The sequence below is a fragment of the Paramormyrops kingsleyae genome, chromosome 1 (assembly GCF_048594095.1).
Source record: "Paramormyrops kingsleyae isolate MSU_618 chromosome 1, PKINGS_0.4, whole genome shotgun sequence".
Lineage (NCBI taxonomy): Eukaryota > Metazoa > Chordata > Actinopteri > Osteoglossiformes > Mormyridae > Paramormyrops > Paramormyrops kingsleyae.
Window position 1 is genome coordinate 21,665,001 of NC_132797.1, and position 25,952 is coordinate 21,690,952.

The following is a 25,952-nucleotide window of genomic DNA, read 5'->3' on the forward strand; positions in this document are numbered from 1 at the left end:
CTAATGGTACAAATGCATTAAACAATATATTGCTTCTACTATGCACATCTAAATACAATAATATAAAAAATAATAACATGCACTATTTTCACCATTGCTCCTTTGGCTTTCAAAGAAGTAGTGACAAGAAAAATGTCAAATAGGGATATTTTTCTGAATCCTTGTGAATGTTTCAGTTTTCATCGTTTTTTCCGTACAGAAAATTTGGGAGTTGATGAATTACGTAATTCATTTGTTTTGATATAGATCACAATTCATCAAGTGAAATTTATTAATGGTGCTGACAAATTAAGATGATGAATTATAACTGTTTTTGCACAGATGTATAGCCTTTGACAGTTTCACCTAAATGTCTATTTTCATATCTGTCTGCTGTCAAATTGGTTAAAATCATCTTACAGTAGAAAGTACTGCTGTTCTAGCGTTCTAGGGAAATATATTTCTGTCATTTATTCTCCTAAGTTTCTCTTATTTATATAACGTGTGTGGTTATGTTTGTGTGTGTGTATGTGTGTGTGTGGTTTTTTTTTGGGGGGGGGGCTGGGTGGCTGAATTTTGCGTGATCACTGGTTATCCCTCCCCTCCCCTCCCCCCCCACCCCCACGTGCCAAACTTGCATAGTGCTGTGTGGTTTTCTAAATAGCCTATGACTATCGCCGTTCCAGTCATCAGATCATAACCAAAATGGAAACGTATGAAATATTATCAAGCTCATTCTGTGAAAGTGTCAAAACACATTGAATTCCCCTTAGGAGCAGCATGCTGCATTCCTCCAGTGGAGCTTCAAACGCAAGAATCAAGGCCAAAGCAAATTTCAGTCTGCAAAATCTGCCACCCCCCTACTTAAAATACATATCTGAGTAAATCGATATAGACACATCCCGTCCAGGGTGTAGCGCAGCCTTGTGGCCTTTGATGCTTAGGATTGGTTCCAGGTCCCCCGCCCCCACCGCCCCCGCCCCCCCGCCCCCACCGCCCTTGGGACCCTGGCCATGGAGGGATGGATGGATGGCTGAGTGCACAAAAAAATGACTCACATGTTGCAAACTATGCAGTATAACATTAAACTTCACATCATTCTGTAAATTAAAATGCATACTCAGTCTTTCTCACTATTTTCGAACAAGTAAAAATTGTGAATGCCAAAAAAATCCTTTTCAGTCAATTATAAAAAAGGTTACTTTAACAATCCATGAAATATAATTTACTTTTTATGGCTTTGGTTATTTAATTAGACAAGCAAGGAAAATGCCAGATTTTTACTTTTATTCTTAGAGCAAACTGGGACTCCTCTAAACAAATCCTGAAGCTTGCGTTGACAAATAGTACTATTTGGCATTTTGGGGAAACGTACGGTATTACAGTTGTTAAGCACAGGGCTGTATTTATTAGAGGTGCTTTGTGGAAATGGTGCAGTCAGTGTCACAGGGTGGGAGGAAGCCTGGATTCAAAGTACATGTCCCAGAGTCAGCAAGGAAACAGAATCTGGAATGAGGCCTGATATTTCAGCACGACGCAAACACACCTTAAACACAACCTGGAGTACTTACAGGGAAAGAAAAACACGATGAAGGCTTTGGAGTGGCGTCACACTCCTGAGATGCAAACATTATCGGAATATTTGGGAAGACATCGCGAACAGCTCTGCCAACAGGAACGGGAAATAAAAAACAATCAGAAAAATCTTGGGATGGGAATAGGAAATGTTTGGGAGCTGTTTTTTCATGTTGGAGAGCAGTGTGTGTGTGTGTGTGTGTGTGTATGTGTGTGTTTTGATGTTTTCACAGCACTTTTCAAAACGAAAGAGGAGATTGACTTATCCATGTGGCAGACAATGCGTGACATCGGGTGTGATCCTTTTTAAACATAAAACACATCTCCCTGTTTTGCCTGGGGATATCACACGTGTGCACAAGCAAGCAGTTCCTCAGAAGATTTAGCAGTAGATGCCAGCTACACGTATTTTTGTATCATAGGAAAAAGCTGGTTATCAGTTGCTCTTTAAGGATTTCCGCTATCTTTATGCCATTTCCATCTTTTTCTGGGTTGCCTTAAGAAAAGCAGTGTATCATCCCATGTGTAGGTTATTCATACATAGCAACAAGCTCACTCAAGCCTCCTTTTAGCCCTATTAACCACTGAATAAACTAAATTGCTTTTTTTTCATTTTGGCTTTTCTAAGTCCATGGCTTATCCAACATGATGACCTCTGAAAAAATGTCACAATGATTCTCCGAACAACTGTCCAAAATTATGCAAGATCCATACATTTCCAGAAGAATGTTCCCCGGTAAATATATATTCACACCCATTTGTTATATGTCTAATATTCTAAGAATAGCTAAAAATGGCAAAAATTGATTTGTTTTGTTGTTTGTGATGATTTTGTTGTGGGATGCATTAGTGAAGCTGGAAGTGATTTAGCGGTGAATTTTAAATCCAAGGAGTTTTATGATTAAACATTTTTTTATATTACCTTGCATGTGTTTTTTTTTTTTTTTTGGGGGGGGGGGGTGGTACAGTGGTTCACACTGTTCCTTCATGCCTCTAGGAGTGGGGGGTTCAAGTCCAAGCCCTGGCTCTACATGCATGGAGTTTGCGTGTTCTCCCTGTATCATCGTGGGGTTTCCTCCAGGTACTCCACTTCCCCCACAAAGGCCAAAGACATACTAAGATGGACTGCATTTGCCAAACTCCCCATAGGTGTGAATATGAGTGTATACCATCCTGGGTTGTTCCCTGCCCTGTTGGGATAGGCTACAGACCCCTGTCACCCTGAATAGGACAATTGGATATAGAAAACAGATGGATGTGTGTTATTGGCACGCTCAGCAAATGACAAAATTAGTAGACAGTATTTAAGGCGAATCTCCAACAGTGAAAAGAAACATTCTACGGGGCAAATAAGTTTGGAGGTTCTTTCTCCAAAAAGAATGGACACTATCCCAACATCGTTCAAATGATCAACCCACAGTGCATGCATACTTTCTCAGATACTCCCTGGATTCACATTACTATGGCTACACATACTGAACCCTTAATGAATATTAAACACAATTACTACAATAGCCACTGTGGTATTTACACTAGTTTCACTTTACAGTCTGAATAACACAGAAGGTATAAAAGGATAAAGTTCCCTGGATGTTCCCAGTGGGAGGATAGAGCAGAGTGTCTTGAGGGAAGTCAAGGTCCTAGTTTCAAAGGGCAAGACAAGGAGGGTGTGCAAACCACAGCAGACCCAACCCCCCACCTGCACCAATTAGTGATGTAATGAGGTGTCTTTTGTTCAGATAAATAACCCAGCAGCCATGTGATTTACTGTCCATGGGCAATTTGCTAAAATTAAAACTTAATCATGCATACTGAGGGATGCGCTATGCATAATTTAACAGGGATGAGAAGGGCAGTAACACTACAGACAGAGGAGACAGGGTAAGGGAGTCAAACAAACACAAGGAATATATCTATTTATTTTGTCTTGGACTTTCTGTTCTTGGGCTAGATCATTCCTGATTAGAGCCTCAAAGTATACTAGCCTATCAGAGGACAATACAGTAGATGATAATGGCTATAGGGTAACATATGATATTTTGGTTTTTCTCTGAGTTTCAGTGTTACCACAATCTGAGATTGAGGTCATCCTTCACCACCTCATAATTTGCCCTGAAGACCAGTGATGAGGGTCTGCTACTTGAAAGAAGCGTGCAACACTGAGCCAGAGTTTTACATACTGCTTTACCATAATCCAAGCATCCTTCTTCCAACTTCTTATCCTGATCTGACTTTTGTGGCATTAATCATAATGTAAAATGCTTTTAGTCTTTAGTGGCTCACTGGGTGGCAGTGTTTCCTCATAACCCAATGGTTGTGAGTTTGAATCCCACCTGCACTCTGTGTTTGGAGTTATGGCGGTTTTCTTGTGATGCCACATGCCATTTACAGTAGTGTCCCTACATTGCCCGTAGTGATTGCTTGTGCCCTGTGATCGACATCTATTCCCTTTCTTGTGTTTCCCAGGATAATATTCAGGTTCACTGTGACTCTGTGTTGGATAAGCAGAACATGGAAGAAAAATATTAAATGCTATACTATAAATATTTACATTGGTGTGGCGTGTGCAGGCGTAGGCACGGACCGGGGAAGCAGGAACAGGGAAAAGTGAAATCGAGGAATGAGGGATTTATGTGTCACACAGACTGAGGAGAACGCCACAATGTTACATTACAACGTTAATGACCAGACTGGGGAAAACATACCAAACGCAGACTTAAATACATTGGACTAATTAACCACAATGAGAAACAGCTGGTAAACACGGGGAATCCACACGGGGTAGATGAGGGGGCGTGGCACACGGGAGGATCGGACGAGTGGGGCAGGACAGGCGTCAGAAACAAAGAGTAAGTAGTTGAAGTATGCAAACTGTATCAGGGAATACTATTATTTAATGGGGTGTGATAACCTCAGCATATTACCACATACCTGATGCTTTAGCTGGCTGAAAAATTAATATATAAGGTTTCTTGAATAATTTCATGGAAATATACTTTTTTGCATGTTATTAATTATTTAAGCCTTTATTTATTTAGTAATTGAATAATGATATTATTCAGAAAATATATGCTCTTAAATTCATATATTTTTTCAGTAGAATATGATTTGTTGGTAGTGTTTCGTGTTTGACGTGGACACAGAGAAAGCATAACCACATAGCCAGCTGAATGTAAATGACAATGTAACCAGCCAGCCAGGTACGTAGCTCTGAATAGAAACTGATCAGGCTCTTTAGTGACTTTAAGGTAATGGGTAATCAATAATGTCAGAATTTACCGAAGGACAAGCATTCAGATAAATAGGTGCATGTCTAAAGGCACATGCAAACATCGCAAGAGAAGCTAAGAGTGCAGTTTATTTTTTTTAGCTCAGGAAATTGAACTTCACATTTACAGAAAAGCATTACGGCCACCTAAAAGAAAAAAAAATTATAAAATAAGTACTTGAAGTAAACATTTGAGCAAGTCCAAAATTTTGAGCTCCTCCGAGCAGATGTGTGGAATGAACCCAGAAGGCAGCTGAATGTGAGGCGTCTGTATGATGCAAGGCGATTCACCTACGGATATCTCACAGTCACTCACAGGACCTCCTACGGTCTCACAGTCACTCACAGGACCTCCTACGGATATCTCACAGTCACTCACAGGACCTCCTACGGATATCTCACAGTCACTCACAGGACCTCCTACGGATATCTCACAGTCACTCACAGGACCGCCTACGGATATCTCACAGTCACTCACAGGACCTCCTACAGATATCTCACAGTCACTCACAGGTTTCTACAATTTCACTTTTGACTTTTTTCTAGAAAGATTATTTCAATTTTGATATCAAAACTTTCAATTTTAGTCTCAATTTATCTTTCCTTTTAAGGGGGCCCTAGTACTCTTCCGTACAAATTGCAGTGTTTATTCTTTCCTGTCTTACATTTACAGTAGGTCACCTTAATCCATTCACAGAATTAAAACATAGCTTTTATAACCATGCTTATGTAAAGCTTCAGGGGGTATACTAACTGTCACTATCACTTTAATTTACAAGATTAGCATTCAGTTATGCTCCTAATTCCATGTATTTATTTTCCCAACACTTTACACTTAAAGTATTAGAGAACAAGCTCTACATTTACATTTTATTTACTGTACTTAGCAGATGCTTTTATCCAGAGCAACATTCACTATGATCAATCTGGGTCTGCTGAGTCTCTACGTGGGCTAAACCTCAGTGCCTGCGATCGGAAGGTCACCGGTTTGAGCCCTGGCCTTAGCACAATGGTCACATGTCTGTGCTCTTGATCAAGCTCCCTAACCCCCATCTGCAGGGGTGCTGCATGCTGGCTGGCCCTGTGCTGCCACCCCAAAACTTGCTTTCATTTGAATGTCTCTCTGTGTGTCTTACGCCGACCAAGATGCGGTGGATGAAGAGAAGCGTCCCAATGTACTTGTGCGAATAGCAAATAAAGAGTCTTTTTTTTTGCAGGGTTGGCCAGTCCCTGAAGCAATTGGGAGTTAAGGGCTTTACTCAAGGGCCCAACAGTAAAATCACTTTGCTGAAACTGGGATTTGAATTGGAGACCTTCTGATCACGGGCACAGCCTCCTAACCTGCATTGCCAGTCACCACTCACCTGCCAATCTGTAGCGATCGGACTGTGTGAATGAATGTTCTCCTACATGGCAGATTACAAGTATATAACTGTGTATGATGATTCTTCACTATTGCCAGTGCCAGATGCACAACGAGCACCTTGTCTATATTGGGGTTTACTTTTATTTTGCAAGGCATTTGTGTGCTTTCCCCACTTTCAGCCAGGGGGTCATGGAGGAGCATTGTCATGTCGATGTCTCGTGGCATAAAAATCGCAGCCCTTACGGTTGTTTCGGTGTAGAGCGAACAGCAGGCCAGCTGCAACTCGTGTGATAATGACTGTTCCATGTAGGCTGTTAGCCTTTTGTTCAGCTCCTTTATTTGGCTCTTAAATTACCATGACATTTTTGACACGGTCGCAGAACTTGGAGAACAAATTGGACGCAGTGTAAACAATTCAGCTTGGACCCCTGCTAGTGAGTTCTTTAGGTTTTATCTCCTGCAAAGAATTAAAATGAGACAAGGGGATGTGTTGCTTTTACAGAATAAAATTTTGAAATTTGTTTTATAACTGCAGTTTAAATTATAATATGTTTTAAACAGGGTTGGGGTGGTTAAAGCACCGCATTTCCCTGTCACATTGTACATATGACAACTTAGCTTAGCATGCCCAGATGCTAATATTGTACCTTGTTTTTCCAGCTACACTCTATGCTTATTATATTACACTAGTGAGGAAAAGAGGAAAAAATGAAGGAAATCTGGCTGTTAGAGGCTTGCTGTGGTTCTTAAAAGCTCATTTTTTGCTCGTTATGTTGTTACAGCATTCTGTTCCCTATCAATCAATATAAAGTGGATGTGTATTCCTTTCTGTAGTAATGCTTTTTTTGTCGACTGTTGTGAGGTACAGTGAGTTCTTCAGCTGTCTACATCCACAATGCTGTTGTACCTGGCTACTCAGGATGTAATGTTCTCAAGTGTTAGTCATGTACTTCTCCCATGCTTGTTTATCATTAATCAACCATGACAGTTCATGTATTCCATTCAGGCACTATATTAGTAAACACATACCTAATTAGTTAATAATGGTAAGACTTCACTGGAAGGGGCAAATATAATATAGGTTTCCCCATGAGATACTTGAACTGTCATGATTTATTAATGATGAATCAACATAGGATCAGTACATAACAAACACTTAGCTACTGGTTAATTAATGCATTAAGTAAGCATGTACTACTACATTATTCATGGCCCCTCAAGTAACATTGAATATACATATATAGACGCTCCTCTACTTAGGAACTTTCAACTTACGAACTTGCAGACGAACAAAGAGGACTGTAAGTCCAAATTGTTTTCATTGGGCTCCCGTTTCCTGTCCGCAACATAATTTTTTTTCTGCCCGCTACTCCCGCAACGCAGCAGCGTAGCATGCGAACTCCCAGCATCCTAGTTCTTAGTATTTGCATATATCGTTAAAATGATGTTGAATAACGACTTACGAACATTTCAAGTTATGAACGGCCGTTTGGAACATATCTTATTCGTAAGTAGAGGAGCGTCTGTACTGCGAAAGAGACAAGGTGCAAAGACAACACTCAGTGCAGACAAGTAAGCATGGTACAAATTATTAAGCACACAAATAGAATCCTGAAAAATCGAATAATATAGGATCACAGTCGTGATATGTCTCCTTCAGTAGCTCAGTTGATAGAGTGGAGGACTATACTGAAATGTTAGTTGACATAGTTAGGTTGCTGGTTTGAACCCAGCTTGAACACAATTTTGAATACAGTAGTACCTCAGAACTTGAATTTAATCCGTTCAGAACTCCGGATCGAATCCTAAAAAGTTCAAGTTGTGATTGAATTTTCCCCGTAAGAAATAATTGGTTCCTGGCCCCAAAAAATGACACCTAAATATGTATTTTTTAGCATTTAAACACAAAATGAACCGGATAAAACAAGAAGAGCATATACTGTACTAAACACATCTAAGCACATTTATCAAAACAGTCATTTGTAAAGTAAGAAAATAAATGTATCCAAACAATGTGTCCTGGTCCGCTCTTTCCGTGTGCCACGCCCCCTCGTTAACCCCGTGTGGAATCCCCGTGTGATCAGCTGTTTCTGCTTGTTGTCATTAGTCCTCTGTATTTCGTCCGTCTTTCAGTTTGTTTCCCCAGTCCGGTCATTGTATTGTCCGTCTGCGTTTTGCCTGCCTTACCTGTAATTAAACCCCGTATTCCCCGATACCCTGACGTCTGCGCCTTTGTCCCCGCTGGACAATATTATTATAATTAAATGTATTTATGGTTTATTATAAATATTAAAATAATTAATAAGAAATCTTTATTTTTAAATGTATTTTATTTTATTATAATAATTACTGTTACTGTCTATCATTGTCTAAATGTATTTTTACTGTCTAAATATATGTATTCAGCTAGTGTAAACATGCATGGTGTTATCACAGCGAATGCGCGGCTGAGACTGAAGCGTTACCCTTTGTTTCCGCTGAGACTCATTTCCTTGCGCTTACAAGTTATCTTAGGTCGGCGTTCTTGGTTTGACTTCTGAGATTCAGATCGAGCTCTAGGTAATTTTTTTTCGAACTGGTTGGTTCGACTTTTAAGAAATTCGAGTTCTAATGAATTCGAGAACTGAGGTACCACTGTAATTAAAAGTGGAGATTCGCGTGGATTAGGATGCTGTGCTTGTGATTGGAAGGATTCTAATTTGAATCGCAGAATCTGTAGAGTGATTTCAACCTTGCCCCCCTGAGAAAAGCCCTTTACCACAAACTGCTCCAGGCACCGGCTCACCTTGCTTTCTCAGTTGTACATTGTGTACTATTCCTGCATCTGTATTGGAACACGGTGAATGGAGAATGCTGAATAGACGGCCACATAGCAAATGGGATTTATTTACATTACATTTATTTTAGCAAATGTTTTCAGTCAAAGCTATATACATAGAAGGCAGGGTCAACCACTCCCTGGAGCAATTGGGGTTAAGAGCCTTGCTCAAGTGCCCAATGATGACATCACTCTGCCACCAATGGGATTTGAAATGGTTATAATGATGACCTTCTGCTCATCAGTATGGAATTCTAAACTGCATAGCCACACAATATTCATGCAGGCTAGAGAAAAAAAATACTATAGTATTAAGTGGTAGCATATGTAGGTTTTTAATATATAATGAACAGGTTGTTTACGTATGAATTAACTTATTATGTATGCATCTGACTGTTATATATGTTACCTCATATATTTGTATAGCATGTGCATAATGGTGTTGCCTCTCAGGCTTTTTATCTGTTAGGCCATTTAGCTATTATCTGTCACCATTTAAAGCATAACACCAGCCTATTATTCCAACAAAGACTCCCATAACTATATAAGCTATGGAAAAGTAAACATGGGGATAGAGAAGGCATATTCAGAAAATATGTCCAAGGCCTAGGAAATATAATTCATTACATTATGGATTTTAGCCAGAACACCTGAGTTTGTAAACAGTATGAGACCAAGGGCGCAACATTAGCTTAGAGCAGTAAGTCCTAATCCAGTCCTCGGGGACTCGCAGACCATCCACATTTTTGCTCCAGGAGCTGTGAGAGAGCAAAAATGTGGACTGTCCAGCAGGGAGCTGGAAGGGAGCAAAAATGTGGACCATCTCTGGGTCCACAAGAAGAGAACTGGGAAACACTGGCTTAGAATGTAACAGCTACTGCATATGCAAGAAACTGCTGTCAGAGGCAGTTAGAAAGTTCTAGCATTATTGCAGCGCAGATTTTTCCAGCAAGCCATGTAAGGGAATTAGGAGGCCCCTGTGCAGATGTTGTGGGGTAAGCTTACCTGCTGAGGGAGAAGTTGGCATTAACCTCGAAAACAAGCAACTCCCAGGCCAGCTGTATCAGCTCTATCATCATCATCATCTTCTTCACCTTTCTAATGCATGTCATTGACCTGCCGTAGGTGCTACATGTCAGCGAGGACCTTAACAGTAATAGAAGCGCCTGAACATGCTGTCATGAAGATTTGCACAGTGAGCACTGCTGATGTGGCATGTGAAAAGGCCCCCAAACACACAACTACTGCTGTAACTTCAGCTGAATGTTGTTGTAGCCTCTGGCTGCGCAATCGGTGACTCCTGCACACGTTAAAATCACTGTGCCATATTTGTTTACCTGAAGTTTTCGTTAACACCTTACTTAAGGCCTTGTTTTTAGTAATTTATAAAGACATAACAAATAATAATGCATTGATAAAGCCAATAATATTTATCAAAAGGCTTAACACATAATACCCATGTGCATTATGCCTTATGACTGCCTTGTGAAGTTCTTCTCTATAATGCACTATAGATACCTTTATAATGCAGTACAAAGCATCTTTAATGCATTTTAATTTCCATATACAGTAAGTAAACTTAGGGATAGAGTAGACACATTCAGAAAACATATTCATGTTTACTTTCCTGCATTTCTGAGCGAAATACCAACTTTTTACTCAAATGCATTCTGCAAGAGGCCATTGTTACTCACTCAATTAAAAAGTACTGTTTTCAAAAACCATGCAGCACACTTGAGTGTAGGGCTGCACAATTCTGGGTAAAATATGAATCATATTTTATTGTTTTTTTTCCAGAATCAAAATTGTGATTTTCTCTCACAGTTTTTGAACAAACTATTTCTTTCTTTCATTCTTCTTCTTCTTCTTCTTCTTCTTCTTCTTATTATTATTATTATTATTAAGTACATATCTTAATGAAGATGGAACAAATAATATGTAGGGATGTGCAATATATATTGGTTCGTATACTGATATTTAAACTTTATCACTATTCAAAGTTAGCAGCACCAGGGTTAAAGACACATCTCCACTGAAATTGTGGAGATGATTGCATTTGACAATCAGCCTTTTTACTGTAAAATTTATCTCAAATTACACTGCAAACACTGTATAAACCTGCATGAGACAGGCTGTTATACAGAGAGATGTGCACATTATAACAGCACCATTATGTATAAGTACTACACTCTCCTCAGTTACCTCTTTGTTTGTGTGCAGGCTTTGGCTAAATTCATCTGGACATCCTAGTGCGTATGACTTTGTCGGCTATGATCACAATGATATCTGCCAAGAGATGCATTTTGTGTGTATTGTGAACTCTGCATTGTGAAAATGAAATTTATCATACTGGCCTGGGAAGTTTTCATTAAGCTTCACTGTTACTGTGCTTTGACTACATCATTATGCATTTATTTATTTACAAACTAAACATACTGTACTGCTTGTCCATCTTCTTAAGGTGAAATGATTATGGTGTGGATTTCTATGGCCCTGACTACTGTCTTTCCTGCCGAAGTATCTTCTGCCTCTTGTTGATATCCTCGATTGTCTTCTCTGAAGGAGTGCCTCTTTCAGTGAATACTATTGACCTTGATCTTCTTCTTAGTACAAGCTTAACCATGATCTTTCTTTGAAGGACTATTTCATGTTCACAGCTTCATCTTCCTGCATGTGGTGCCTTACAAAGGCCATGAAGGTATTGTGCGTACGAAACACCTCAAAGAATGTCAATGTACCAAAGAGTTCAATCCCATATCTTTATGCCAGCTCTGTCAAACATCTGGTGTAGCTGTTGAGGCTTCTGCTAGCTTTATATATCATTCTCACTGTGTGCTCAATCATTCTTCAGTCAACACTTCAGAAATGCACAGCTGTTGATGTCTTTCATGTCTACCATGGTTGCCTTACTCCACTGGGGGGGGGGGGGGGGGGTATCACCGTGAGTGAAAGTTCATACATAACCAAACATTGTTCCACATTTACATGCCAGGAAAAATGAGGACGCTACATTTTGCCAGCAGTGTTCTCTATGTCAGAAAAAGTTGAAAGTATACAGCTCTTCGAAGCTAGGTGCTCTAACACCCATCTGTTTATGGAAAGGGGACAGAGGCATGAATTCTTGCATTTGTGGATATCTGTGATGCCAGTTAAAACCCAGCAACACAGATTTCCACAAGAGCAGAACTCCTTCAGTTTCTAACTACATCCCTTCACTCCCTTGTCTCACGGATGTTGAGATACACCTCAGTAAGACAGCTTTAGGACCACTTTGGGACAAGATAGGTAGTTTCACCAAGTCCTGCCGTGACACAGTGGTGTACGATATCTTATTTTTTACTAGGCATATTGCTTGTTTTACTACTGATTATTTTTATTAGTTTTTTTCTGTTAGTCCTTTCTGACAGCTTCTGCTCAAAGCGTCATAATTTAGGGTTAGGGTTAGGTTTTGAATTCTGTTCTTGGCAGTATAGTCACATGTCCATTGGTCTCCTCAAAGTGCTCCAAGGGCGGCAGGTTACACCTGCACTCTGATCTAAAGCTTCACTCTCATTTGTATATACACTCACCTAAAGGATTATTAGGAACACCTGTTCAATTTCTCATTAATGCAATTATCTAATCAACCAATCACATGGCAGTTGATTCAATGCATTTAGGGGTGTGGTCCTGGTCAAGACAATCTCCTGAACTCCAAACTGAATGTCAGAATGGGAAAGAAAGGTGACTTAAGCAATTTTGAGCGTGGCATGGTTGTTGGTGCCAGACAGGCCAGTCTGAGTATTTCACAATCTGCTCAGTTACTGGGATTTTCACGCACAACCATTTCTAGGGTTTACAAAGAATGGTGTGCAAAGGGAAAAACATCCAGTATGCGGCAGTCCTGTGGGCGAAAATGCCTTGTTGATGCTAGAGGTCAGAGGAGAATGGGCCGACTGATTCAAGCTGATAGAAGAGCAACTTTGACTGAAATAACCACTCGTTACAACCGAGGTATGCAGCAAAGCATTTGTGAAGCCACAACACGCACAACCTTCAGGCGGATGGGCTACAGCAGCAGAAGACCCCACCGGGTACCACTCATCTCCACTACAAATAGGAAAAAGAGGCTACAATTTGCACGAGCTCACCAAAATTGGACAGTTGAAGACTTGAAAAATGTTGCCTGGTCTGATGAGTCTCGATTTCTGTTGAGACATTCAAATGGTAGAGTCAGAATTTGGCGAAACAGAATGAGAACATGGATCCATCATGCCTTGTTACCACTGTGCAGGCTGGTGGTGGTGGTGTAATGGTTTGGGGGATGTTTTCTTGGCACACTTTAGGCCCCTTAGTGCCAATTGGGCATCGTTTAAATGCCACGGCCTACCTGAGCATTGTTTCTGACCATGTCCATCCCTTTATGACCACCATGTACCCATCCTCTGATGGCTACTTCCAGCAGGATAATGCACCATGTCACAAAGCTCGAATCATTTCAAATTGGTTTCTTGAACATGACAATGAGTTCACTGTACTACAATGGCCCCCACAGTCACCAGATCTCAACCCAATAGAGCATCTTTGGGATGTGGTGGAACGGGAGCTTCGTGCCCTGGATGTGCATCCCACAAATCTCCATCAACTGCAAGATGCTATTCTATCAATATGGGCCAACATTTCTAAAGAATGCTTTCAGCACCTTGTTGAATCAATGCCACGTAGAATTAAGGCAGTTCTGAAGGCGAAAGGGGGTCAAACACCGTATTAGTATGGTTTTCCTAATAATCCTTTAGGTGAGTGTATATATGTGTGTGTGTGTGGATTAGGTTATATAGCATCTGAATTGTGCTATATAAATGCACTTGTCTTGCCTTTTCCCGAAGGCTTGGAATGTGTGTATATTTTTCCATGTGCTTTTGAAAAAAGGTTATTTACCGTTTAAATCTGGCCAAAGCAATTAATTTAGTTTATATTTGGAATTGTTTTTGAATACTAATCTATGATCTCTACTTAATTTAGCATTGTTCTGATTATTAATAGGTGTCTGTTACTTTCAACTGAACCCGCATGATGCCCCACAGGATTGGCTTATGGCTGAGTAAGCAATATCCATGAACACAATGTGAAACCAGCTTTGCCTTGGGTAAAGTACTACAAGGCGGCTACAAACTACTGTACAGTATATAAACGTTTAGTAAATCTAACCTAATTGCAGCATATCTGGTTGATTCATGCAGAGGTTGCATGGTTACTCAGCATGTTTGATCAACTCAACTCAGGGACTGATACAGTTTCAGCATGTCTCATTAATTCATCTCAGAGGCTGTAAACCAATACCTTGTTTGATCAGTTCAGCTCAGGCACTGATACAATTTCAGCATGTCTAACAAATTAAACTCAGAGGCTGTAAGCCAATAGTCAGCATGTTTGATTAATTAAGCTTGGGGACTGAATGAATAGACCAATCATTGAAGAGATACTATAACTATTCTTTTCTTGAGTATAAGGCAATGGGTCACCGTACAGCCAGATCCCAGGACTTACTAACCAGCAGGAATTTTAACAATAGAGTTGTTATGTTTCTTTTACACCAAGGGGGGCAAACCCTTTAACATGGCAAGGTTTCCTTAACTTTCCAAATCTTTATAATGATATGCTGCTTTAACACTGAGATCATTGTACCACTCACAATGAGATTGAGAACAAGCATGAATATTACACCAACTATATTTACATTAAATGTTTCTCACATATAAATGGACTATGTGTGTTGTGGGACAGAGGACAAATTGGCAAGAGGAGAGGGAGAGAGGAAAGGATGGGTCTCTGATCAGAAGGTGTCTGAGGGGGTATCTGTGGGACGTTCCTTGCTCGGAGGGGGTTGACTGTGAACCACCTGATGTACCAGAGTGAGTTTGTGAGCCCAGTCTCGTTAGAGCTGGCTAGAACATTCCTCCCTGGGGTAGGAAACATCACCAAGCCATAAGGATCCAGGATCAGAGATTCCTGTGGGGCCAGCAGTCTTCCAGTCATTCTGGAGAACACTGATCAGAAAGTTCACCAGTAAGCCCAGCATCCTGATCAGTCACAACTGGAGTTTCTAGTGATGTTCTGCTCCATTCCCTTTCCAGTGAGCGGAGAGTCCTGTGGCATCTCTTCAAAAGACATTTCTGAAGCAGACAACACTTTCTGAAAAACTCTGATTAAATGATTTGTCCTGTTAACAAGGCAAAAGGTTGCAATTAGTGTTGCTAGATTTCCTGGCAATCACACTGAAATGGTAACATTCTCTTTATTGATATTACCATATTGTCATGCGTCAGGAGCAGGTGAGCCGGGAAGTAGGCAAGATGAGCCGGACGAACGGGTAAACAGGGTTTTAATTGACACGAGAAGGCAGACATTCACTAACACGCAGAACAATACAATGATGGATCTGGGGAAGACTGACTGAGACTCGGACTAAATACATGAGACAAGGCAAAAGGAATAGGTAACAGGTGATGACAATCTGGTTTCGACAGGAGGTAATGAGGGGGCGTGGCACACACGAGGATCGTTTGGAGCTGAACGTGACACATATACTGTGTGCTTTTAATTTTGTATTCTTTATTGTAATTAAGAAACCAAACATTGTGGTCAAACAGCAGTTTTAGTAGCCATAGGCAATTGTTAATTTGAAATTGGTTGTTAGCTGGTAAATTACAAGAGGCTGACTATTAATTCTGCACAGACTCTGTGTGATTTCAGAGTTATTCAGTTATTTTTTGAAATATCTGTGAATTATTGCTTGGTCATTTTGATAGGAACTTTTATATTAAAATATCTTCAAGCGATGATCACATTATTGATTTTAGTGTACTAATGTTCCATCTAGTTTATTCTCCACCTTCCCCGATTCTTGATCATTTAAGCTTTATTTATTTATTCTTTTTAAACAAGAAGGGATTTGATCATTTCAATGAAATGCATTTTCTTCCATTGATTTTAATTGTGAGTTGGACAAGACGTCAGTCTCAGGAGAATACAGTGTTACATGCATATCCTATAAATAAGATTCATATTGACATTGAAGCAGGAGTGGATCCGGTAACAGTTGTATCTTCTGGGAGTTGGGAGGAATCAAGCAATTCTTCTAAAATTAGCATGTTTAGTCATTTTCTCAATGTAATTTACACAGGATGTACAACCGCTGTTGTTCCGCTGCAGTGTCATGCGAGGTTTAATGGGTAGGAAGGGCTTTCTTAATGTTGGGTGTGGGCCCTGGAACCATTCAGAGATCTAGCAGAAAAAAAAGAACCCGCTCTGAAGTAATAACCCTTCTACGTAGAGGACTAGTTAGCTGGTTAACCGCAATCACCTTTTCATTAGAATGGTAAGTGCATGTATAACCTTTTTATGGTATAATATAGTATAAAAATATCATGTCCCTTTGAGAAGTTCCATAATTGATGAAGAGTCTGGCTCCAATGAACCGAACTTTCTGTGAAAAATGGTCAAGGGTAAGGAAGAAAACTGCCAGAGGTATTATTAGTTACCTTCAGGGCCTACAGAGCTCAGACTGAGCACCTAATGACCAACACTCTTGAGTGGAGGGGATTCATGTTGGAGGAACTGGAAGAAGGATGCCCTTTCATCACCTTACATTGCATTACGTTCCGCTTTAGTACATAGGGTACTAGTTGCTCTACAGTCTGTTAAGGAAACTGTTGTGTGGTTGAAGACAGTGGGCTACTTTAACAGAACAGTGCTGCTTAGCAAGTAAAGCTGATGGATGGATGGATGGATAGATAGATAGATGATAGGCCATGGAAGAATCCATGTACACTCTCAGGTAAAGGTTAAAATTTGTACCTTTTCTTGTCACTGGGGCTGTACCCTCAAAGGTCTGCAAATTGTACCCTTAGCAGTAGGTAAATGTTCCTTTTAAGGTACAGAAATGGACTCTGAGGAACATTTCTGTACCATTAATGGTACATTATTGCTGTTTGTACCTTTAGAATGTTCCTCAGAGTCATTTCTATACTTTAAGAGGTACAATTACTCGGGTACAGCCCCAGTGACAAGCAAAGCTACAATTTTGTACCCTTTTTTCTGAGTGTGGGGTAATAAAAAAACAGCAATATGCAAATCTTTTTTAAAATTAATTAAACAAAGGGCTGTCCGGCAGATATTTGGCTTATATTGATAGTTTTGGGAGATTATGATTAATTCTGCAGTTTCTAAAATAAAATACATCCATAACAGGCTCTATGTGTGCAGTATTTCTGTACTATTACTTCTACAAAGAAGTAATTTTATTAGTCTAGTCTTTAATTTCCACTTGCATGCAACTCTCTTCCTAAATGTAATTATAATATATTTAGATTACTCTATTTAGGTAACTTCAGGTAAATGGCTCAGAAATTGTTGTACAGTATCAGTATTTCAATGACTAAATGTTTTGAAACATGAAAAAAGTCATAGTAGCAGCAAGCCAACTGTGCTAATTAGCTGGACCATCAAATTTTGACACAGAGGCTTGGCATAGATACATGAAGATGAAGCCAATTTGAGATCATTTAGAGCATTACATTGTAGCACTGTAAGCCATAACATTGATTAGTGTTAATGGATACAGTATATCTGCTTGCAGGGAGCTTACTGTTTTATCCTTGACTAAGGTATTTAACCTTAGATGTACTAATAAAACATTAGACAAGGAAACAATTGGGTAATAAATGTAAAAGTCTGTGAAAAAACAGAATTTTAGCAATTATTTTTTAACATATTGACCGTGAATACCATTGTATTTAAAGTCCACTTTTCATTTTCGGATTGCTCACATGATGACCATCTTTATTCTTTGTAACAGTTGTAATATCTTGTTCTTTTTTATACCCTTTTGCTGGCCTTTGCTGGTTATTAATCTGATTGTTCCTTTCCTGCACATCATTATTTAAAAAAGGGTTTTCCCTTGAGACATCTGTGTAGTGATCCCGTTAATGGGTTTGATTTGATCCTGTAGTGTGTATCACACTTCTACATTCTCTTTTTCGATCTGAAAAATCAATGAGTGATGCCAGAAAATCATAGGCACTCAGACCGTACAGGAATCTGACTGGGAGAGAAACCTAAAAATGTGAAAGAGATAAATTTATACTACCTGCAGCAGAGAAAGGGTCTATCTAATTATAATTAACAAATACTTTGATTGATTAATTCAATTAGCCTATCATAGTGTGGTCAGTGGTGATCTGGAACCTATCGTGACAGGTAATGGATTAAAGGTGGGACTGCCTCCTGGGTATAAATCAGAGTAGGAACATGTTTAGGTTTATGAAGTGGTTCTCAGTCCTGTTCCTGGCACCCCTCTGAAGAATTTTTTTCATTCTAACCCTACAATAATCAGTCTTATATGCTCCTTAATAGGCTAATAATGAATGTGGCAGGTGAAAAGCTGTGTAGGTTGGAATGAAAACATTCTGGCAGAGGGAGCATCAGGAACAGGATTGAGAACCACTGGGTTAATGAAAGAAGTAGATCATGTTGGAGACAAATTTAAGGCAGAAGCATGTGAAAGATTCACCCCTTTTTACTGTTCTGGAGGAAGTGACCCAAATGAAACTGCATAAAGTTACTGAGGCACGTGGCTGTGGAAAAGTTTTTTGCCTCCGTTTCTGATTTTCTTAGTCAGATAGACTCAGATATTTACCAGAGATGTTCATTTTAGTACTGTGCTGGATGGGGCCAAGGAGAGGGTTCACCCTGTATGGCATGCCAGTAAGTAAATGCTCCCACAGAAGGGGAGCAGATTGGATGTCAAATGAAATGTCATCTCTGTCCAAGTTTCACTAACATAAACCTTCACCGTTAAGAGCCAGGTACAGTAGGTAGAATAGGTTCCTAGGGACATTTCATGCTTTACTCGAAAGAAATCCGTGAAAACCTCTGGAGAGTTGTTGAAGCCTATTGGTCAGTAAAGGATTAAAAACATATTTCGTAGGCTCTGAAACTCAAACACACCACAACCCTTTAAATGGTTCCGCATGGATAGAAGGATAGATTGATCTCAACCATACAATAATCAGAGTCAAACTCACCCAATGGAGAAAGTTTTGACCAGTAAAGAAACCATGAGAGCTCCACCTCGACAACTCTAAATACTCTAGGCAGAATTATCTGTGGGGTGATGGATTTAACTGGAACTTTTTGGACAACATATGCCGTATGATGTCTGCCAAATACCAAACACAGCATTTCAGAGGTGAGCCTCCTACCTGGGGGTCAAGATTGGTGATGATGTAACAGTCTGGAGATGCTGCTTTCGGACAACTTGCTGCTTTCGGACAACTTGCCATCATTGACGGAACCTTACTGTGAGCCATTCTGCTGTGTCAGGATGCTGTAAATGTCAGGCTACTCATCTGTCTCTGAATATCGATTCATTGATATTCTCCATGGCAATGCATAGCACTCAGACGTAGAGGGAAAGGGGCAGAGGGTATGACTGCTGCATGATGATATACAGCAATATGTTCAGTAACAGCATCAGGGCGTTGTAAAGTAAATTAGATTAAAATTAAGACTATGATAACGTATAGTATGTTAAATATTAAATATTGTGAATGACGGGGCATCTGTAACAGTAGCTGTCAGATTGTGGCATAAACTTAAAGTCTTCGACCTCAAGTTCTTCATGCCAGCGGTCCATGTCTTGTGCGATTGGAGAGTGTGAACTGGATTATGTACATTAATCAGGCATGATAAATCAATAAGGATGTGACCTTCAATTTTTGTATGAATTATTTTTAAGTATGTCCTAAATGCACAACTCATGTGATGTGATTGTCTCCTTATGTGATTTTCAGCTTCTGGTTGTAGTTATTGCAGAAACAGCAGGTTAAATTTGCTTTTGGGCAGAGAGGGTGACTTCTGTGACTCCTGACACTAGGGAATTGCAGTAGTCTGTTCTGCTGCGGACAGATGTTTGTATTCAATTCTGGATGTTGAATAGTCAAAAATAGTCTGAGTCTGAAAATATTTCTGAGCTGCCTGGAGCAGGCAGAATGTCTTGAGTAAGGATATCGGTCTATGTCAAACATATCACACCTAAGCTTACTCTGCAAACCAGAAGTTTAAGTCCCGAGAGTTAAAAACTGAGAGCAAGGTATTCCCGTCAAAGTCAAAGTATCAGAATGCAGAAAGCATGGTATTGTCGTGCTGATTAGTTTCATGTGTACTTTTTTATGAAAAACATATGGTATTGGTGTCTTGTGTTCTATTTTAGTGGGTAACACTGAATAGTCTGGATGCTTGGTGAACACAGCCAAGTTTTGGTTGTTAATACAAAAGAGGTGAATATTTAGATTTTTCTTAATTTTGAAATCATGGAGACAGGAAATAATGTGTAAAATAGTTTATATGGCTTTAAATTTAAGAAATGACGGTGAAAATATGTCTGAATTTTATGGACATAAAACCTAGTTTTCAAGGGAAAAAAACGATTTTTCTAGCCCAAAATAAATGTCCATGACAGACATAAGTAGACGCAGACAGAACACACTGACACACAAACACAATTCACACACATCCACATGCAGAAATCCCTGGATTTATCACCCAATCCCACACACCTCGGCGGCACACTGACTGGTTTTCTAATTTCATAGGCCACCGGGGTAGAACAGGCATGTGTTTGTCCAAATCCACACAGCAGGACGGACCCGTCTTTGCACAACTTTCTCTGTAGCAACTTATCAGATGCCAAGAGTCTGAGCTTCGTGGATTTGGGGGGGGGGGGGGGACTGAGGAAAGATCTCAAAACATGTCAGACCGAAAGGGGGTGGGAGAAAAAACGGGTTTGATACTTCTGTGATTATAGGCCAGAGTGAAAACAAAACCATTGATTGTATTTATCCATATCAGTGAATTTATATACCTAATTTTTGAAATGTACTTTTCTGTTTAATTTCTTAGTTGGGTATAAATAGCCATTTCATGAACGTATTGGCACCATTTATCAGAAAATCCAGAAAAGGACTATCTATTCTACACCACTGGCACTCGTGACGGCAGAGACTGTGGCGTCTTCCCAAGAAAAACCTGAAGTCTCTTGGAGAACATATGCTGTCTGCTGAATAGCCTCGTGTCCTGGCAACCTGGATCTCCGCCAAAACATCGGGCAGCATACAAAGCCACTTTAGCTGGTGTTGTAAGCATTCTGCTTGATCAACAAACTGTTGCCTTTTTTTTGTAGAGCTTCAATCCAGGTCAAGGTTATTATCGTTAATGAAAACGCTCACACAACAACCAATGAAAAAAATCAAAATGGCAGGTTTAAAAAGATCAAAAATTAAACTAAAACTCTAATGTCCAGTACGTCATGAAAGAAAATTAAATAGACTTATGGAGAACAAGATCAGTTATGTTTGTGTTCTCTTGCATAAAGGGGTGTTTCCCAACCCAGTCCTCGGGGAACCCCGGACAGTCCACGTTTTTACTTCCTCTCAGCTCCCAGCGCACCTGTACCAGGTATTCGATGTTCCTGATTGGCTGGGAGCTGGGAGGGAGCAAAAACGTGAACTGTCCGGGGTTCCCCAAAAACTGGGTTGGGGAACACAGGCATAAAGCATGGCCTTTTAAAAGCAGATTCCTTCTGTGTTGCTAAAGCATAAATGGCCACTAGGTGGTGAATTCCTAAGCAAGGGTTGGAACCTAGCCTTCAGAAGCTGTGTTAAGTAACATATTACAGTTAATGGTGAAACGAACCAAAAGCAAATGACAATCCAAGTTGTTATTGATTGAGTATTATCCCATTTGTGACAAAAGCATGCTATCATTGGCAGTAATGGTAATGTAAGATTGCACATAAAGAAGCTATCCAGTCTCAGTGATGATATTTAATTAAGCTTATAAAGTAACATATCAGTAAGGTTTTGGCATAATCACCCACAAATAACAGAAAGTTTCACAAGCGGCAGCCATGAGAAGCTGGGTCTATTAAGACAGCAGTGTGACGTCAAGGGAAAGGGGAAGGCCTCAGGCTTGGTTGAGGGTGGGGCCCGGGTTGTCCAGGGGCGCTGCAGTCCTCAGTGTCTACTGCTTGGTGTTCTTCAGGCTAGCAGCTAGATGATACTTGCTGATAGGTTTGGCCTCTTTCCTTGTGCAGTAGAAACTGGCTTTATCCGGGGCTGTCTGCCGTCGATGGTTAAGGGCAGACCAAGGGGCCAGCTGTCCACAACACTGGTGCTGAACTCTGACATGTGGCCGCTTTTACTGTAATGGAGAGATCCTGTTGTGACCTCAAACCATTATGGATGATAGTTCTCAGGATCCAAAGCCATTTATAATCTTAATTTCTTTACATTTTGTTGCAGCCCCATTTTTTCACTCTGATATTTCTGATATCACTCTGATATTTCTTTTTTTGCCCCAAGTATGGTTTCATCAGCAAATCAAAGGATGTTGTTGTTTCTTCAACAAATCTTGAATTCACAATTGTCTCCCTCCAGTGCGGCATCTCACACTACAGTATATGTTCTGCATGCAAACTGAATAGGTATTGTATGGTCATAGTATGTCTAAGCCCTTTACCTGGAACTAGTCAGTTTCTTATATTCTTTTTCCAGTTCAGACTGTTGTCCAGTGTAGACATTTCATAATGACAATGCTGTTTGATCAACATAATCAACAGCTCTGCTGAAAATCAATAAAGCACACATTTCCTAATTGTGATACTGTTCTACGCTGAGAACAAATGCAGAAAGGCAACATAGAAATATAAATAACCTACAAAAATGTTCACACAACTCACTGCTTGTTAGGTTAGCTTAAATGATACAGATGAAAAAAGGTAACAAAATTCATCAAGCCCTAGAGGAACTTGAGAACTGTTCCAGCTAGATTGATTCAAGACCAAGCAAAGAACAAGGAGAGCTTACATGGGGAACAGAAGAGGGCATGGGTGAACTCACTGAGACACAAACAGGAGCTGGCCAGACTTGATCATTTGGAAACCTTTTGGCAAATGAATGAATAAATGTATTAGAACTGCAGCCCTCTGGTGGTAACCCTGAGAATTGCTGTGGCATTCTGGTAATTCCTGTTTTTCTTTCTATTTTTAATCCATTGTGATTCAGCAATGACCTCTCTTGTTCCCTAGCCTTTCCTGAATACTGCTTTCACAGTCAACAATCCTCTTTCTATTTCACTGTAAGGAATCAACTTGCAGAGTCTCTCACCAGCGTAGTTTCAACAGAATAATGGATTGATTATTATGCAGTAAAATAATCCATGAGATACCATGTACTCATACACAGAGTGTTATATTGCAGCTGAAATGTGAAATAAGCACAGGTATTTACCCCTTTTAAACACAAAAACCTCATCAACAAGGTGCTGTGTAGTAGTTGTGAGTTTCACAAACCTCCCCCAAAATTCACTTCAATTAAATTCAATTCAGTTCAGTTCCATTTTAGTTATATGGTGCTTTTAACAAGGAACATTATTGCAAAGCACTTTACAGAGTCCTGGGCTTGAGGTCCCCAGGGAGCAACCACAGAGAAACCAGGAAACCTTGGAAGGAATCAGACTCAAGAGGAAGCCCATCCCCTGGTCAGCACTAGGCAGTACAAGTTTATATAATGTAGTACGATGTAAATTCAGGAAGATGGCAGGACAACATCGGTGGGCAGGTGCATGGAGGAGGCAGGCAGGTGGGCAGTCCAGCAGACAGGCGCTATTCTCAGAGGATCACAGTCACACGGTCTCTCTAAAATCTCCCCATAAACAAGCTTTCACCTCTGTAACTGCCTTTGTTGGAACATGCCCCTGCAGGCCTCCTTCTCCAGCTTGACACCTTCCCTCACCACAGGTATCCAGGTTTTTTTTTTCCGGGGGTGTGAGTTGAATTTACCTTGTGCCAATGTTCAGCTAGACATTCTCAGCAATCCCTGGTTGCTGGTCTGGGTCGTCCTGTTCCTTCGGACTTCCTGTGCTAGACCCAGCTCACCACAAAGTGGGGATCAGGTGATACCTCTGCCGCTGTACGAAACACACAGTTACAGGTTGACCTTTGACCTTTGGCTTAGGATGCTCTGGTGCCATGTACACATTGGTTTTGAACGTAAACAATCCAAGGCTTGCACGGAAATCCGGTAACACTCAAGGTTCGATCCAGGAAGTTATTCTTCCCAGTTGCAGCCCACCAAGTATTTCCATCCTTCTCTATGTAACCATGGAATTGGAACCCCAGGTTCCGTAGGTAGTAGGGACGTAACGATACACTCAACTCACGATTTGATACGATTCACGATTCTGAGTTCATGATACGATTTTCTCACGATTTTTTAGTAGAATGAGCTGCAGACAAATTTATTCAAAGATATTCCTTTATTTATCTTTCTAAACGGCGCAAAATGTGTCCTCTTCTTTTCAACTGAAATTGAATAAAATACTGTTTAAAAAAAAATCCCAAATCAAAATAAGTAAATAAAAAAAATAATTCAAATAAATAAACTAAGGCTTGCATGTGCAGCTTTTTAGCGTGGTTTGCCCTTTTAATAATCTTCGCACAGCTCACTGTGCTGCCGGTGGACATGCTATTTGTGTATGTTATCAGTCTTTTACAATGTTTGCACGCAGTTTCTGTCTTGTCTGTGCTTTTCGTTTGTGATTACTGGAAAGCTAGATTGCTACCACACCGCCGATTTAAGATCGGGCAGTGTGTCCATCCATCCATTTTCTGAAACCGCTTAATCCCAACTAGGGTAGTGGTGGGATCGGAGCCACGGGAACGAGGGGTGCAGACAGGAACCAACCCCATGCAGCCACCAACACACTACAAGGCGCACACACTCACACAGCTACAGGGCCAATTTAGACTCACCAATCAACCTATCCTGCAAGCCAGGACCTTCTTGCTGTGAGGCAGCAGCGCTAACCACTCCGCCACCACGCCATTCGGTGGCGCGTCCTCAATTTCAAATTCACTCGCCATGCGTTCGGTCAAAACCAAAAACTGACATACAACGTCGACATGAATACGCAGTGACATCTGTCGTCGAACTCAAGCCGTGAGATCAAATGTAATATTACACCAGTTTTTTTGTTAAGGTACCGTGAAGTACTGTTAAAGTAACGATTCATTTTCCACATCAGCCGGTTTAAGTCGTCATACATTTTCATCGATTTTTAACCGATTCGCGATTCATCATTACATGCCTAGTAGGTAGTACCCTTTCATTTAACTCACCTTCATTCTGGCCTGGTATTGTGACCCGCTGTTTGGTGCATATTTCTCAGCCGGGGGGGGGGGGTCACCCTTGAATATTTTTTGGTCAGACCAAGGAGCAGCAATATTTTTAGCTATTTTTTTAACATTGCTTAAAGATGGATGATAATATTAATATTCAATTTACAATACATTTCTATGGACCCCCTACAACCATTCTACAGACCTCTTGTCCACCAAGAAAAATTGCACAGCCCTCCGCCAGGGACTGGTACGCATACTCACCTGAGGGCTGTCATTTAAGGGCCCATGCTATGCATGGAAGGAAAGTTCCTTCCCTATCGAGAGGTAACATTCTACGATATCATAGCCAGTGTCCAGTCCCAAGGTTTTTTCTGCCTGGGTCCTTCCTAGTCATGCCTGCTGCCAAATAGCAGTGCACCTGCCACTAGCTTTACATCTCACTAGTGCTGAGCCCATTAGATGGCTCCATGTAGCCATTTTGGGTTGAGTTCGGCCAGGTTAAGTGGAAAGCAAATTTCACTTCTAGGTTTGGCTCCAAGTGTTTGTCCCAATAGTCTTTCTGTGAGATTGGTGCACTCTTTCTTCTTTGTACCTTTTACTGGGGATCATTGTTGCATCATAGTTTGTTTGGCCTGTTCCCATAGACCCATTGGCCTAAAGGATGCCTTCTGGCTCAAGCTCCAGACAGAATAGTTCTATGGATAGTTGGGGCACACAAAGCTCTCCA

At 40.5% G+C, this 25,952-nt stretch overlaps 1 protein-coding gene across 2 annotated transcripts in view; it reads left to right on the forward strand.

Moving 5' to 3' along the window:
- Positions 1–25,952, forward strand: part of rnf220b (ring finger protein 220b) — a 106,582-nt gene that overhangs the window by 19,250 nt on the left and 61,380 nt on the right. The gene's annotated exons all lie outside the window — the stretch shown is intronic.